Below are 12,004 nucleotides of genomic sequence, written 5' to 3'. Positions count from 1 at the left end.
TTTTTGTGAGTGCCAAACGCAGCGGTTGATTTAGCTGGTCTGGTGTTGATTTCATCGTCAATGACTACATTGCAGGAGAGCATACTGCCAAGGTAGGTGAACTAATCAACTGCACTTAGTCTTTGTTCCTCCGATTGAAATGTTGCGTTTTCACAGGGCATGCTGACGCATCATCACGTTCTTCTTGGTATTGATTGAGAGACTAACATGTTCACAAGCCTCTGAGAATATGGATGCACTGTGTTACATGCCTGCCTCAGAGCTAGCTTTAAGGGCACAATCATCAGCAAACTGTTGCAACCCTTGAGTTTGCATGTAGCCTCCTGAGGTTAAAGATTAGTCCGTCAAACCTGTACCTGATTCCGATTCCCACACCAGTATATCCAAAGGCATCTGTCAGCATCGCAGAGAAGATGAGGCTGAACAGGGTATGAAGCAAAACCCACCCCTATTTCACTCCATTTGTGACTTCAAAAGCGTCAGACGTCTCCCTATGATCTTGCACTCTGGTCATCATTCCATCTTAAAACTGGCGTATGAAGGCAATGAATTTTCTAGGACACCACTACTTTGAAATTATTCTCCAGACACCTTCTCTGCGTACATTGTCATAGGCCTTAATACGATCAACAGAGGTGAGTTCAAGGTTTACATTTTGATTTTAGCACTTTGTTTTAACTGCCTGGCAGCAAACACCATATCAGTCGTACCACGATCCTAGCGGAATCCACATTGGCTCTCCAGCAAGAGGTATTTTTCCAGAAAAGCTGTGAGCCTGTTCAGCATTACTCTGGCCAGTATCTTACCTGCAACGTATAGCAGGGATATTCCCCGATGTTGTTACGTTTATGTTTGTATAGATGTATGAGGGTGACATCTTTGAAGTCTTGAGGAAGTACCTCCTTCTGCAAGATGATGTCGAAAAGCTGATGGACATTTTCGACCAGGGCCTTGGCGCCCTCATTATATATCTCAGCTCGGATAGAATGTGAGCCTGCCGCTTTTCCAGCAACAGGTGGATATATGTACACACATATACACACACAAACACACACACACACATACACACACACACATATATATATATATATATATATATATATGATTTGTCTACATTTAACATCCCAATGAATACATTGACGACGATACTTACGAGCTTTAAAAGACGAACCATTAAAAGATACATCTGCTTTACTAAAAAAATGCTAGCTTTATTTTTGGTGTCTTTAAAAAACACCCAATATTTTTGCTGATTAGGATACCTTGTTTAAAAACAGTATATCATAAATTTATTTTCCAAGACTTATTGGCTATCTCAATAAAACCATTGTTTCCGAAATGACCGTACAATTTATTGATTTTGTTTGTTCTTCCTTGTGAAACTGATTTTTAATTTTTAAATTTGATTACAAATTATCAGTCGTCTTTAAAATATATATATATATATTTATATATATATATATATACATATAGCCAAAGAACCAAGAAATAACTTCGATATAGTGAGCTAGAATTAAACCCCAAATATTTAGCGTTCAAGCAGCATTTCGAAAAGTTCGATCCATCCCGCGATTTTAAGATGGATTTTAACTGAACTACGTAAACCCTATATGGATGGGCATATGCTCAATAGTCGAGAACTAGGTATGCAAGTTGAAATAATCACTTTGCATATTAGTTGCTGGCATATGTCTGTACGCGATATTCATCTATTCAAACAACCACTTTACTCGTTTTAATATAATCCGTGATGTATGTTCACTATTTACACTTTATTACAATCATATGTAAAGAATAGTTTATAAATATATTTGTTAAATATTGTAATATAGACGAATACATATATGCATGTACTTTTTTATAGTGAAAAAGGACATTAAGAATAAAGTGTTTTTTTATGAAAAGAAGTTAAATAATATATACATATATTTTCACTGAATTAATTACAGAACAGTGCGTGTGTGCTCATATTTTCTTGCCGGCATGGTATTCCTCAATAGTATCACATATTCATAACTTTACCAAAATATTTAGTTAAAAAAAATATAGGATTTTTCTGAAATATAATTGATCATGAACCATATATGATTTTCACACAACTTATATTTCAAAATATGAAATAATACAAATGCTTCCATTTATTATCATAGTCAGTGTAATCTACACAGCATTTAGATTGAGTAAAACTCATACATTTTAAGGTATGTCTAAGTAAACTCGGGAACTTTTCTCTCGAACTCAGCCAAATTTCTCTCGAAGTCGTATATCTGCACGGAATTGGGAAACACATGTTATTAAAACCGTGTGGAAACCTTTGCCTGTCAGTCTATATCGGGAAGAATACATAATGATTCGCATTATCTTTTGGTTATTTAACCTTTAAACTTTAGAAGAATGTAGTTTACAACTGAACATACACTAGGTACCACTTTACTACGCCACGAGGTATTACAATTTATAATCACCTTTCACAAAAGTGTAGATATAATGAGATGTATATTAAAATCTACTTACAAATATAAAAAATGCTCTGTTCTCAATCAAATGTTACACATCTTAGGTTATGTTTCTTCTTTTAAATGTAACAAAACTTACGACAGCATATTTTATACATGAGATTAAACATTTATTTAATAGAAATATGTTTCTCCAATCTTTACGTTTGTACATTCAATATGCACGAATTAGCAAAGAGTGTAACTATAAACCAATCATTTATAGTGATGTTTGCTTTATTAAATCCCTGTTTAATGAACGACTTAAAGAAGTGCAATGTTCATGAGATTATACTTTGTCAAGGAAACCATGTTATTGCGACACGATTCTGAAATTATAGTTTCATATGAATGTTTGTCCGGTGCACACAATGAATAAATTAAGCGGAAAGTGTACGGGTTTCAACTAGTCAATCCCTCGGAGAAAACAACTGCATGTAATGTTAATATAGACCGTCACCATTTTCATAGTTTCTGCCACAACTCATGTCTCAATAAATCAGGTTATATAGAATTCATGATATTAAGCACAGTGGTTATTTATTACCGATGAGCGAAAGGACAGCGTTTCGCAGTATTGGAGTCTATTAAATAAACATTTAAATGAAGCTATTTAAATAAATCTAGATTAGAGAAATAAAACTGGAATGCTTATCTTAATGTGCCCCGACTTATCAAGATCCAAATACCACCAAGTAATAGCATGTCAATAAGTGCGTAGATTAATAATTGGGGATGTAATAAATAGAATCTTAAGAGCATTTTCATAAAGGAAGAAAACAATGAAGTTTTTTTTGTGTGTTTTTTAACAGAAGCGTTCTCGAAAAGGTTTACAGATGGAAAGACAGAGGGAAACTGGTGAAAGACAGTGACCAAGATATTGGCAGATTGTGTTACTTAATTACTGAAGGGAAACTAGTACATAGTTAGCTGTGAGAACATTATTTATAAAACTCAGTATACAATCGAAAATTAAGCTAGTATGGGGGTGTGTGCATGTTTATTGTATTTATATGCGAAACACTAAAGGTATTAGTGTCTAATTTAAGTAATAAAGGAAAATTATTATACTGGGATCCATGTGTACGAAGGACGGAAATCTATGCAATTATGATGTAAACACTGATACATAAACCGTAGCAGAAAGTAATGCTTACCTCCAAGATAATAATCGTTATTATCTATTTATAGTTTTGTATACTTTAACCTATAACTATATATACACACATATATGCATATGAATATATATATATATATATATATATATATATATATACGTTATTACAGTTTAAAAGTATCTAAAAGGAGGGAAACTAATGTGCAATTGTACAATACGAGGATACTGGCAACACTTAATTTATTTTCATTTAGATTAAATCACATAATATAACTAAGAACGGTGACAGGTCTGCCATTCCAATTGAAATATAAATCTATTGAAGCACGACTAGCTCAATCGGAAGCCACATTTTGCAGTACAGATTAAAGCTGCGACACACATACACCAGATATATATATATATATATATATATATATATATATATATATATATATATATATGTCCTTTGACGATGTAATATCTTAATCGAAACATTAATACTGCTACCGTTGTTGAATGAAAAAAAAACGTTTTATTAATTAAATGAAAACGATAAAAAGAATAATATAGAGAAAAATAACAACAACAACAATAATAACAACAACACCTATAATAATAATAATAATAATAATAATAATAATAATAATAATTATAAAAATAATAATAGCACAAATACAGCAACATAAAAAAGAAATCAAAATGATCAATAGGAAGAAAGCAATGTGGAAAAAAGGAATATTGGAAATGTAACTGGCAGGGAGAGACTAAATGAGAAACATGAAGAACTGAACAAAAAATAAAAAAAACAAAAGAAGAGAGATTGAGGCGATATAGATATAAAGCTGAACAATGTAAACAAAACAGAACATTTGAAACCAACGTACGCCAATTCTGCCAAAATGTGAACGGAGGAAAATCAAAAACAGAACAACCAAATTCGATGGACACAGAACTCTACTGAAGTAACATATGGGAAGAGCGACGAGAACTCACTAGAAATGCCGAATGGCTGAAAGACATGAAAGAAGAGGTACAAAAATCGAAGAAGGAACAGTGAATTAAATCAGCAAAGAAACCCTTAAGAAAACCACAGGAAAAATGGCAAACTGGAGAGCACCAGGGCACAACGGGATACATGCATACTGGTTCCAAAAATTCACAAAATTACACGAAAGGCTAGCCCAAAACCCGAGAAGATGTATACAGGAAGCAAGCGTGCACGACTGCATACACAAGGTAGAACCAACCTCCTACAGAAGGGCACGGAGAAAGAAACCGTCCCCCGCAATTATAGGCCAATCACGTGTCCACCAACCATGTGGAAGATACTGACAGCACAACTGAGGGAACAAATCTACCACACTGAATAACCGTGGACTCATCCTCAAGGAAGAGAAAGGATGCCAAAAAGGGAAAAGAGGAACACATTATATGTTATATGTTGATCAAAACATCCTAAAGGAGGTAAAAAGGAAGAGGAAAAATTTAGCCATGGCATGGATCGACTAAAAAATAACGTACGACAGGAACCCCCAAGAATGGATAATAGAATGCCTAAAAATGTATAAAACACCAGGCGGGGCCACCAATGTCATAGAAAATACAATGAAAACATGGAGACTGGGACTGACAGTAGATGCACAACACATAACAGAAATTAACATACAAAGATGCACTTTCCAAGGAGACTCATTATCACAATTACTGTTTATCATTGCCATGATGCCCTTAAATATTATTCTGAGAAAGTGCCAAGCCAGATACAAATTCCACAATACAGAGAGAAAAATTGAACCACCTGATGTACATGGACGATCTGCCACTTTTTGCAAGGATCGAAACGGAGCTAGAGACACTAATTAACACTACCAGGATCTTCAGCCAAGATATCTAAATGGAATTTGGAATGGAAAAATGCACACTACTAGTTATAAAAAAGGGAAAACTGGAACTACCCAACCAAACACAAATTAGGGCACTAGGGGAACAAGACTACTATAAATACTTGGGAATTTTGGAAGTGGATACCATCAAAACAACAGAAATGAAAGAGAAAATGTGAAAGGAATACGTCAGGAGATCAAGAAAAATCGTGGAAATTAATTATAAACCTAATAAGTTGTATAAATACATGGGCAGTGTCACTAGTGAGGTACTCTGAACCGTTTATAGGATGGACAAAAGAAGAACTGAGACAGCTCGACCAGAAAACCAGGCACCTCATGACTATACATAATGTACTACACCCAAAGGATGATGTTGGCAGACTTTACGTGAAAATGAAAGATGGCGGGAGAGGACTGATTTCTATAGAAGACTGTGTGAAGGACACAAAAAAAGAACTAGAAAAGTACAGAATGCAAAGGACTGAAAGGATAATTATGGTAGCGGGAGATACGGAGAACACCAGCAAGAGAAATACTGTCAAATCGTAGACTTTGCTGTCCCAGCTGACCACAGGGTGAGTATGAAAGAAAATGTGAAACGAACAAATACACAGAACTAGCCAGAGAACTAAAAGGGATCTGGATGATGGAGAAAATCAAAATATTACCGATAATAATAGGAACACTAGGAACAATCCCCAAAAAACATGGGAAAAAGATTGGCAGAAATTGGAATCAGACGAAATAGCTGCAAAATTCAAAGCCTAACGATAATGAACACAGCTGAAATATTAAGGACACCCCTTGAATACAGAGAATAACACAAGACAATATAACGAAGAAGTTTTACAGGTAATGAATAACACCGAAACTGAAGATCTACATGTCCTACATTCCTCCCCATCATGCATCTCCCCATGATTTCACCCTCGTCCCCCCAAAAAAAAAGTCATAACAAAGAGCTGAGAAGGGACAAGGAGGATGGAAATACCGAGGAGGGAGCACAGTGCAGACCTCCGCTGGACAAGTGTGAAGTGAACTGGGATCTTGGGGAGACTTAATGCCACTCAAATTCCAGTATAAACCAATGGCTACTGCCAGCGAGAAATCAATGGTAAGAGGGTGTTGCGATGATGCAAATTTATTTGCAAATGCTATCGAAGGAGAAAGAGAGAGCTGGACGTCTGGGGACACTTGTTGTCACTCAGCTTCCAGAGAACATCACAGGTATCCAATCAGATCGTTTGCTGACTCGTGTGAAAGCTCCAGGTGAGCCGCCAACAACAACAACAACAAAACAACAACAACAACAACAACAACAACAACGACGACGACGACGACGATGATGATGATGATTGTGATAATAACAACAACAATAACAATAACAATAATAATAATAATAATAATAACAACAACAACGAAAATAATAATAATAATAATAATAATAATAATAATAATAATAATAATAATAATAATAATAAATGTGATTCCGTTGACATTGTTGTGCGGAGTATAAATGCAGGTTATTAAATAGGAATAAAACTGTCGTATAATCAACCATCCACTATTTATGGATGACTTTTAAGTTTTTAGAAAGAATGAAAAGAAGCTTGATACCTTGATGAACTTTATCCGATTGTTTAGTAATGATATAATGATGGAATTTTGCATCTTCTATGGCCTATTCTCATGAAATAAAAGCGGCAAGCTTGTCCAATCAGATGGCCTTGAACTTCCAACAACAAATCTGGCAAATAATGTTGATACTGATAAAGGTTATAAGTATTTCTGGATATTGAAAGCGCACAAGATTACGAACATTGACATGAAAAATCAGGTCCCATCCGAGTACATCATGAGATTAAGTGTTATTTTTAATCACATTTCAACAATCGGAACAAAATATATGTCATCAACGCCAGAGCAGTAGCTACCATTCGGTATACTTAATTGGATAGCGGATAAATAAAAAGGTATCGACACAAAAACACGTAAAATGCTAACAATTTATCGGGCATGTTCTAAGAAAGTGGTTGTAGATCGATTGTATATACATAGAAAGCAAGGTTGTCGAGGTTTACTTAGTATTAGAGATATTGTAAATATAGAAGAAAGCTTAACTAAATATATTTCTAAAAGCCATGGAATTCTCTCTAAACACATTCAAAGGTTAAAACGACTATACTAATAATACTAATAACACTACTACTAATATTACTACTACTACTAATAATAATAATTATAAATATATTTTGTGCAAGAATATTTTTTTATATAATTCTGATGAATATATTTTGGCTCAAACACAAATGTGCTCATCTAAATAAGTATTATCAGAATCACCACGTCTGCCAATGCTAAAACAATTGTATCCATGGCAGATAGGTAAATATCTTGCGGTTTAGTGGCGATGCAGTCGCTGGTGGCGTTTTCAATATCGCTTATGTTTTTCAAGCATTTCCACGCGTAAGGTTGTCGAAATGCTTGACAAACTGGTGGTAGGTAGGTGAGAAGTTTAGAGAGTATGGTGAATAAGCAAAGTTTCTAGCCTAATTTCATCAACTTCTGCACAGTTCGATTCGTAGCGTGCGGTCGTGTATTGTCATGCATGGTAATTGGGCCTTTTCACTTGACTAAGGTTGGGTGATGTTCTCAAAGTCTCTGATATATTCCATTCATTTGTTGACTTCTTCACAGCAATAATATCGCTTCTGATCAAAAACCTCCAAAATCCGGGACAGACCACATATTACAAAACAGTTAGCATGATCTTGTATTTGTGCAATTTTACGTTTGGGAAGTATCGTGGAGCATCGTCGGCGTCTAACCCCTGAACTGAGTGCCGTAGGTTCTTGTAAAGAACACGTTTTCATCTATAAGACAACAGGTCGTTCTTGCTTCGTAAGAGACAAAGAAGATATTATTTTATAACTGTGTGTTTTTATTGTTGTTGTCGTTGAATTCTTAAGGAACACATTTATCAAGTATTCTTCTTCGAATTACGCAATACGTTAATTATCCTCGTATACATCGGGTCTAAAGCAAGTTCTCGAACAGTTGTTGTTAAATTGATTTGGAATAAAGATGTTAATGGATCGTTGGCCGACCATTCCACTCATAATCCTCAAGAATTCGTAACCGCCACGAAATTATTTAAACCTCTATTGTGTTTCAGGTGCAGTTAGCATTTTTGTGCCGAACACTTCATTGATATCTACAGCTGTTTCAGAAGATTTTTCAACCTAGCTTAAATCGATGAACTTACATTTTTCGATTTTACATTTTGTTCATCATCAATTCAAATTTCTGACCAGAAGAAGTATTTTTATAACGTTTGTAATTAAACCAATTGAATAGAACGAATATCTCTCTTTAGTGTAATATATAAAGTAAAGGTATTATGAATATATATCTGGTAAAACTGGATATTAGTAAAAAAATTAAGACCGTTCTCAATACTATTGCAGAGAAAATATGTATTTGCTCGTGCGTTAGCGTATGTATTAATGCTTACCTATCTAAAAACAATTATTGTCAACTGAAATGAACAAGTCTACTTATAGCAACTTCGAACATTTTAACGGGAACCTTGTACTGGTAAAACACATGATACCTAAACAAACCCTTTATATCTCTATCTCTTTCTCTCTCAACCCAACTCTCTCTCATCTACTTCATATACTTGGCTGAACAAACAAAAATAAGTCAAAATTACAAACCTACAAGTTGATTTCCCCCGTCCCTTCTATTTTCTCTTTACCATCCTCTCCACCCCCCCTCCCTATATTCATATATCTCCTCCCACGCCTAACGGAATCTGATAACACCACACGGACAATACAATCTAATGTATTTTAACCTTGAAAACTGAAATATTGTCAATACCCGTCTACCTCCTCCATAATATTTCTTACCCATTTTTTCTCGTATTTCTTGTAAAACACTCCTTGCAAATGCGAACAGCAATTTCTGTAATATCTGCCGAGGCTGTCGGATCGTAGCCATGGTTACACATTCGAAACATATGTAACCGAACAGATAAAACCAATAACCCCCCCACACACACACATGGATAAGCAATACTCTTTCATTCATTTTGACAATTTTCACTAACTCGTGTCATTATACACCTAGTATATATATATATATATATATATATATATATATATATATACATATATATATATATAATATTAAATTCCACAGCAAAACCACATCGCAGCCACAAGAGCCATGACAGTCAACGAACCGGCTCTTGTGGGCTGCGACGTTGTTTATATATATATATATATATATATATATATATATATATATATATATATATATATATATATATATATAAGAGAAATCTCATTTGAGAACAGATCATTGGTAATTAAAATTAAAAGAAAAACACCGGGAGGAACCTTCAAGTCAACCTGAATATGTACTTCCGGTCACCTCTAATTTATGAGCTAATGAAAATTATATATTTGTGTTTGAAATTGCAATGAACATATAAGCCACGCACGTGTATAAGCATATATATATATATATATATATATATATATATATATATATATATATATATATATATATATATATATATAAGAAATACTATTTTTTATGATCGTATGTTACGATATACGACATTTCACAGATTTAATTATGTGCAAAACATATCAAAAACATTGTCAGACGTATAAATAATTGTTGTGTGAAATTTCTAAAAGATAGATTAGCCGTTTCGGAACCTTTAACAAGGAACTACACTTCGCAATGGTGTGTTTATAGAATAATACAGTTTTGTGTGTTGTGGGTATAAATTCACATAAATTCTGGTAGAGTCTTACCTTGAATAGTTATAGCAGTAATATATGTTTCATGGCTTCTTTGAAAAGTCTTCGTCGTTCTGAAATTAATAAAAAAAATGTTACAATTTTCAAATATTTTTAAATATGTTTACCTTATTATTATTCTTAGTCTATCTCTTCCTTACGTACTGTTTCTCTCCATATACTTTAATACGCACGCAAGTATATATACATATATATATATATATATATATATATATATATATATATATATATATATATATATATATGTATGTATATATAGACATAAATATATACTTATTTATGTACATATATATACAAATATATACATTCATATACATATACATACATGAATACATATATATATATATATACATACACATACATACATATATTCGTATATATATATATATATATATATATATATATATATATATATATATATATATATATATATTGCTATACGATTTGTATTAATTCAATTATTTACAGAGGTGAATTTTTACTTAACTGATATTTGGAAATAATTTTCCTTTCAGCCAAGGCAGTACCCCCATATGAGGGGTGTATATATATATATATATATATATATATATATATATATATATATATATATATATATATATATATATATATATATATATATATACATAAGTAGGTTGTAGTTTGCTTGAAGCATTGTTGAAGAAAATTATAAGATAAAATTAAAAGCCAAGAACAATGCGAATTTTTTTTTTATATAGAGTAGAATTAAATGCAAACAAAAGAAATAAATTTCTTTTTTTTTGTTGTTTGTTTTTTTCTTTTTCACACAAATTTTAACTCTAAACAACAGTAATTTTTTTTTCTGTTGTATTCAATGGTGTTGTAAATCACACAACACCATTGAATACAACAGAAAAAAAAATTACTGTTGTTTAGAGATAAAATTTGTGTGAAAAAGAAAAAACAAACAACAAAAAAAAAAGAAATTTATTTCTTTTGTTTGCATTTAATTTTACTCTATATAAAAAATAAAATCTCGCATTGTTCTTGGCTTTTAATTTTATCTTATATATATATATATATATATTCGTATATATATGTGTATGTATGTGTGTGCATACGTATGATATATAATTTTGTATATATATATATATATATATATATATATATAAAGTGTGTGTGTCTGTGTGTGTGGATATGTATACAAAATACGTGCAGTATAAAATGTTATAACTTTTCTTTATTCATTTTCTATTGGGGCCCTGCGGTAATAGAAAGTAATATTATTAAAAAAAAATAAAAATACTTTACCAGTGCATAATTTCGACCGATCCTTTAGTCATTATCGGTGTAGTTTTAGTAATAAATATACTTCGTGAAAGGTGGAAAGGAAAATGAGGAGGTGGAGGAGAAGGAGGTATAGTCAATGAGAAGGTGCCACATCAGATTTAAATATATGCACATGTAAGCACGCGCATACACACATGCACACAGTAGATACACACATATAAAGAAATATTTAAAAATTCTGCAGTAAATAAAAATAGAGAAACGGGCCTTTTAATGTCCAATGTTTTGAATTCCAATGATATTATTTATCCCAAGGTAGAAAAAAATTCAAAGGCTATACGACGGTCTGACGAGAAACGCTATGATGTTCATTCATAAATCAACGGCTATTTCCTGCTCCAAAAAGAACGAAATCGTCGTTTCCAAAGTCAACAG

General features: G+C 32.8%; 1 protein-coding gene across 3 annotated transcripts in view; it reads right to left on the bottom strand.

Moving 5' to 3' along the window:
• Positions 1–12,004, bottom strand: part of LOC145293851 (uncharacterized) — a 3,143,230-nt gene that overhangs the window by 1,477,248 nt on the left and 1,653,978 nt on the right. For all 3 annotated transcript variants that reach the window (XM_080140773.1, XM_080140596.1, XM_080140684.1), the window contains one exon: positions 10,313–10,371. The gene's annotated coding sequence lies outside the window, so the exon portion shown is untranslated. The remainder of the gene's footprint in view (positions 1–10,312; positions 10,372–12,004) is intronic.

Source organism: Euprymna scolopes, chromosome 1, assembly GCF_053919585.1.
Source record: "Euprymna scolopes isolate OS-2025 chromosome 1, ASM5391958v1, whole genome shotgun sequence".
Taxonomy (NCBI): Eukaryota; Metazoa; Mollusca; class Cephalopoda; order Sepiida; family Sepiolidae; genus Euprymna; species Euprymna scolopes.
This window is presented reverse-complemented; position numbering and strand designations above follow the sequence as displayed.